Source organism: Podarcis raffonei, chromosome 3 (assembly GCF_027172205.1).
Source record: "Podarcis raffonei isolate rPodRaf1 chromosome 3, rPodRaf1.pri, whole genome shotgun sequence".
NCBI classification, from domain to species: Eukaryota; Metazoa; Chordata; class Lepidosauria; order Squamata; family Lacertidae; genus Podarcis; species Podarcis raffonei.
Genome location: NC_070604.1, coordinates 91,601,215 through 91,608,005, shown reverse-complemented (window position 1 = coordinate 91,608,005; position 6,791 = coordinate 91,601,215).

The following is a 6,791-nucleotide window of genomic DNA, read 5'->3' as shown; positions in this document are numbered from 1 at the left end:
TTTACTGGGCTGAACTGCTTTCTCCTCTGCCTTGCTCCCCCCCCCCCCCAAGAATGGGATTTATTTTTAATATGCTTACAATATGTGGGAGTAAGGAATAGTTTTTGACGTTGTTCCTCCGTTTTCCCACGAGATTGAATTTCTGAGGAACCCACAAAGCTATCAGTTTGATCATTAGTCTGTCTAGCTCAGCTGTGGCTGATGGGAGCTGGGCTCCATCAACCCCACAGAGGGCAGCAGGTTCCTTATACCTACACGGACTGGCAGTGACTCTCCAAGGTTTAAGAGAAGAATCCTTCTCAAGAGACGCTGGGGATTGAATCTGGAAACATGCACCCTAAATCTACCTCTGAGCTACTGCCTTTCTCCCCCAGCTCACAGATACAAAAGTTTGAGGTCAAATCCTTTATTTTCCACCAGTAAGTAAACAGCACCTGCTTCCTGGTACCCAGAACAGCCACACAGCTGTGTTGTTGTGAAGATATCCCAGCTGAATGTAGGAATGAGCTCTCTTAGCACATCATTTCATTGTGGGTCGCCATAGAACAGAAGATCACAGCAAGGCCAAGGTGCCTACGGTTTACATATGTGTTGTGAGAAGCCCTTGAAGGCAGTGTGCTGTTGTTTGGCTCTGAAGCTTTTCTGCAGTGCCACAGGAAGGAACTGCAGCACAGAAGCCCTTATGTAAGTTTGTGGTTAGCTCTAGAATGTCTGTTTGCAAATGAAGAGGCACCATGAAGCCAAAATAAACCATCAGTCCCAACAGCCCTTGCCTCTGTGTCTTCTTAGCCCCATCAGAAAAAATGCAGCAATTGGCATAAAGTAGAGCTGTGGAAAGGGATGACTCTTGGCATTTGCCTTCAGGCCTGCAACATTCATGTTTACTGTTCTACTTGGTGATTAGTCCTCTGACATGCATCTGAATTCCTTGCTGCTTGCCCTCCTATCATCACCTGGCTGCAGCTGTGGCAGTTTGATTTCCTTTCTACTCACCCACCTACCTCTGGGACTGTGGCCACAGCTTCTGCAATTTCTACTGCATATAGTGACACTGCAATGGATTCCCTTTGCTGCCTGCCATGTATGCTCCAGCAGTTAACATGGGGCAAGTAGATCATTTAGCAGCAGCTTAGTGCTCCCTGGGCAGCTATAGGAATCATGGAAATGGCTAGCAGCACACCTGGAAAAGAAGCAATGAAGTCTCCAGGTGCACAGAAATGCAGAGCTGTCAACTTAGATTTGAAAATAAGGAACCAGCAGCCAAAATAAGGGATTTTCCAAGCTTCTGAGCCCCTCCAAGCCAAAGGCAGAAAGCCCAGCCAGCAGCCAAACTAAGCCTCAAGCGGTGGTTCCCACAGCGCAGCAACCCGGCAAAGGGGATGCAGCAAGGAAAACCACCGTCACCTCTCCGCTGGGAAGCGCTGAGCAAAGGTGAGTCGCCAGGCAACAAGGAAAACCACCGTCACCTCTCCGCTGGGAAGCGCTGAGCAAAGGTGAGTCCCCAGGCAACGCGGCCGATTTGATCGGCACAAGGCATGCAAGCTCCACCCCCCAGTCGTTCTTAGACTCCTTATTGGGTGAGCAACGCAGCCAAGCAACACAGCTGGAGCCTCCCTCCTCCCTGGCCGGCAGGAAGGGAGGGAGAGGAGCTGCTTCCTTTGAAACCCAGGAAATTTAAGGGACAGCAGTGGGACACAGCGCTGGGATAAGGGACTTTCCCACCAAATAAGGGATGGTTGACAGCTATGCCTGAAATGTGTGTTTTGAGCCCCATGCACTCCTTTATTTTCTTGCATCCAGTGGATTTCTCCCTCCCCCACCCACTTTTTTTCTAACAGCATCCCTGGTCCTCACATTTCTTGGCTACTGCAAAATGATAGTGCCAGAAATAAATATATATGGGGGCAAAGTAGATCTTGAGGTGGGCAATCTCCAGTTCACATATTAAACATTTCCAAACAGAAACATTTCTGTATTTCCCATCCTAAATATGCTGGGTTGCATCCAAATAAATCATACTCAGTCATGCCCATTAATTTCAATAGGTCTACTCTAGCTTAAGTCCATTGATTCAGTGAGTCTAATAACTTAGTTTAATAGGTTATGTTGCACATATTTAAATAATGTTCACATGCAAGCATGTATGTTAACAATTTCTGCCCTAATGAAAATCATATATCCCCCCTCTTTCTAGATTTAGTCTAGCAGTAGTCTACAGGTGATCAAAGAAGAAGAAGCCTTTTAAAAACCTGCATTTGGAAGCCCCTGTTTGTCTAGCTTGTGGCTGATCAAAGCTGTAGACAGTGCTGGTGAAAAGATTTGTTTATTTAAGTAAGATAGATGACCAGCTCTATAAACCCAAGAGGCTCTCAAAGCAACTTATGGACAAGATCCTCCAGAAAAAAATTCTTCTAACTTCCTTTGCTTGATAGAAATTCAGTTGTGGAAGCTTTTTCGTGCCATGAAGACACAGCGATAGAGAGCTCCGCCTGTTGAATTGCATGTGCATCATGGAGCTGTTAAAAGTGTGGGATTCCTGGAGTTTCTTTGAATGTTCAAATCAAATGTTTGAAAAGCCATTCAAAGCTTTTTTGGGGAAATGTTTCAAAAAACCCCGAGCAATTTTGGGGCAAGCAGGAGGGCAACTATTCATACCTAAGTCCCTTCTTGTTGGCATGAACCCAATCACTATTGTACCAGAGGGAAGGAAGCAGGACCTTCTGAAAAACTGATAACAGCATGTGAATTATGATTGATGTCATATACCCTGAGTGGCAGATTAATATCTAAATGGCCGAAAACACAGAGACAGGTGGACAGTCAATGCACAACCATATATCAGAAAGACCGTTTAAAAAACAAGCTGGCCAATAAAGGCTTTTTTTTTTTTTTTGCATCATAGAAAAGTGGCTCCCATGCAACAGTATCTATATAGAAAGGCTCCCTGGAGCACATTCAAAACAGTGCAAGCTTGTAGAAAGCAGCGCAGATGTGGTCTAAGAAGTTCCTTAATGCTGGAGTCTAAGGCCTTTTCTCAGGATCTCTACACTGATGTTTGCAGTGGAAGTTACAGCACTTCTATCCAGTGTAGTTTTGGTTCTTTTGTGTGTAATGCATCTGTTTGCCTGCTCACCTGCTCCTTCCAGTGTTCCCATGTTAGAAGTACAGCCATGAAATTTCAGCCTCTTTCCTTAGGTTACTGTATTCTGGGGCAGTTATGCTATCCTTAGGGTTGCACGTGCATGATTTGGTGTCAGGCTTCCACCTAGGCTCTCTCCACATTTTGAAAATGTATTTGGGAGAAATAGACAATTATTCCCATTGCCTCTGCTTGTAAACAAAGCAAGCATGCAAAAGGCTGATTTGCCATCATCGGGGTTCTTTTAGCAAACTGGGTTCTCCTAGCATTCTGTCCAGCTGCACAGATTATGAACACAAAACACCCACTGAACAAACTACCACACTCACCTTTTCAGCCAGTAAGAATGGGCATGGAAGAGCTTTTTTAAGCAATGGCCACAGTTTCAGATTTATTTTTATTGGAAATACAATGCTTTAGTCAGACTTGACAGCCCATATGGAACAGTGGTGAGAGCACCTGATGACACCTGGGGATAGCCAATGTCCAATTATCTCTTGGCCATGTCCCTTTGATTACCAGGAGTTGAAAACATTGGGGGGGGGGTTGAGGGCGGGGAGGGATACACAAGCATATGTATATGTGTGTGAAGATGCATGCAATATGGAATTGAATTCAATGAACAGAGAAAATACAACAGAGGGGAAACTGCATTGAAATCTAGAAATCTAAAGTCCCTGACTCTAAATACATCCTATCACCCTTTAATATAAATATTGTTGTGATGTAAATAGGAAATTCTCTTTATTCTGGACGTATGTATGTTGGACAGTCGGAATTTGTGGCATCCAGCAGCTCTCTTTCTGTGCACACTAATAAAAATTCTGAGTACACTTAATTTTAAGGGTTAACAATGAGACCCTTCAGCTCAGGGACATCAGATGTCTTAAAATAATTAAGTAATGAATAAGCCTTATGATACCCTCTTTTCCCCACAAAGGATAATTTTGTGTGTGCAGTGGTGCCCTGAAGGGCATCAGTGCAGTTTATAGCAACAGAGATTTTTTTTTAAAAAATGTTTGTTTGCTTTTTTTTTTTTAAGTGGAGCCAGAAAGTTAATCAAATAAAAAAATTATCAAGGTCTCCTTGGCTAAATCAAACAACCACAAGCTTCAGCTTTCCAAGCATGGATGTCCCCTAAGATCAGGCACTTCAATAAATCAAGGTGAGTGAAATATTGAGTGCGTAACTAGCAATTAAATGTATATTCCACATTCCCAAAAAATTCTCAGTGGATAATCTTCTGGAAATAGCTGCTAAACAGTTTGCATTTCTCTAAAACATGGAGAAATGTGAACATAAAAAAGTGAAGACATCTGCTTTTGTTTTACTATTAGTGCAAGCTTGTATCTCTGCCTCTAGCATATGTAGACTTAGATTTTGGCTAATCTTAAGAGGGAGAGAGAAAGAGCAAATGTATTACATTGGGCCAAGCAATCCAAACTTTCAACCTGCACTTCTGGAAGTGGCTTGGAATAAGGCAGAGATGTCCTTCTGCTCAAGAGGCTCTGCCACTGCCAGCGGTTGCCAGTGTGAACCCCTGAAATGTGGCAAAGCCAATCCAGCCACTGGCAAGTTGTGGGGAAGGGGGCTGATGTGAAACTGGTGCAGCAAACATACAGACTTTTCCTCCCCTATACTTCCTCCTTAGGTGGTCTGAGGGGTGAGGCTCTGGACGCAGCAGTTGCTCCAGCACTCTCTTAAAAGTTAGTGCTGCCCGGCAGGGATTAGGATTGCCCTTAAAGTATGCCAGTCCTAAGCAATTTGTGAGTCAAACCATCACCTTTATAAAGTGAAGACTTTATAAAATGAACTTGGAGGCTCCTCTGCTCTTCCTAAGGTTGCAATCCAACGAGCATTTGCATGGGAATAAATTGCATTCAGGGCTGGCCCTACCATTAGGCAGACAGAGTGAGGCAGTTGCCTTGGGTGGCAGAGGTCAAGGGTCAGGGAACAACAGCAATATGTCAGAGGACAGAGCTGTGTGTGCCACATGGCCTACACTGCGCCTACTAAGAGAGCCTGCTAGCCTCAGGTGTGGTGGCAGAGGCTGTTCCGTCACCAGGGCCAAAATAAGATTCTGCTGCCAATCTTGTCAACTTCTGTATGTTTGGAGAAGTGGCACCATCTTGTCCTTTGTCTCAGGCAGCAAAATGTCTTAGATAGCTCTAGTCACACTGAGGCTTACTTTTGAGTCGATACGTATGGGACTGCAGTACAGTGGTACCTTGGGTTACAAACGCTTCAGGTTACAGACGCTTCAGGTTACAGACTCCACTAACCCAGAAATAGTACCTCAGGTTAAGAACTTTACCTCAGGATGAACAGAAATCATGAGGCAGTGACGCAGCGGCAGCGGGAGGCCCCATTAGCTAAAGTGGTACCTCAGGTTAAGAACAGTTTCAGTTCAGTTAAGAACGGACCTCCAGAATGAATTAAGTTCTTAACCTGAGGTACCACTGTATAAAAGAGACAGTTGTGACTCCCCTAGAGATCCTGGTTTCTCCTAACGAGCCTTTACCAATCACCAAATTCAACTCTTGATGGTCATCCCTGTTCCTCTAGGCCAGGCATAGGCAAACTCGGCCCTCCAGCTGTTTTGGGACTACAACTCCCATCATCCCTAGCTAACAGGACCAGTGGTCAGGGATAGTGGGAATTGTAGTCTCAAAACAGTTGGAGGGCCGAGTTTACCTATGCCTGCTCTACGCATATCAACCAAAGGAGATCTATATAAAGAAGAATCCCCACCCCCTAAGTCAGGAATGGGGCACCTCTGTCCCTCTAGATGTAAGTAGGCTCTCATCATCTGTCATGGATTCTTTAGCTGAAATTCCTGCATAGCATGCGGTTGGACTAAATGACTCTTGGGGCCCCTTCCAACTCTACCATTCTATGACTCTATCTCTGTCCATTGGCTGGCAAGAACTGGAGTCCAACAACAGCTGGAAGGCCGCAGGATCCTTTCCCATGCTCTAAGTTGTTATTTAGACTACCAGTTGCCATGCTGTTATGCTGCCTCTTTTTACTTGACTCACTGCACTGCCTGTCAAAAGTCAATTGGTCACAGCTCCACCTCACCCTCAACTGTTAGAGAACAGTAGCTAATAACCCTTCAAGATGGTCCATTGCCATAGGCTGAAGCCACAGATAATATTTTAGTTTTCACAAAGTACATATTATTTAGCCTTCTTTTTGATAAATAAAACATATGCCTATAAAGCACAATTTACAAACATCCATATTTGTCTTATTCAGGTTTTAAAAGTTGCCCCCACCAAAAAGCAGATAACAAAACAAACACTAAACAAAACTGGCATTTTATGTCCCACCGAAACCTGACACTTTGTGCATGAAAACTGTTCTGTATTCAGCAGCGCTAGAATTCTGCGTTTTTCTCTTTATCAGCCTGGGCCGTTTCCTTTGAGTCTGGGATCTGATTGGGATCCTTTGTTCTTGATTTTTCAAGTACTACACTGAATGAAGGCTGCTGAGTGATTAATCTGACTGACTGAGACCAAAGAGAGTGCAAGGCTGGAACAGCTATTTCAAGTTAACTCCCACACTGTAGGGAACAGTTTTGCTCCCTAATAGCAGAATATTTGTTAAAAGTAGAGTTTTGTAAGACAGGGAGAGGCATTCCCACAAGTTG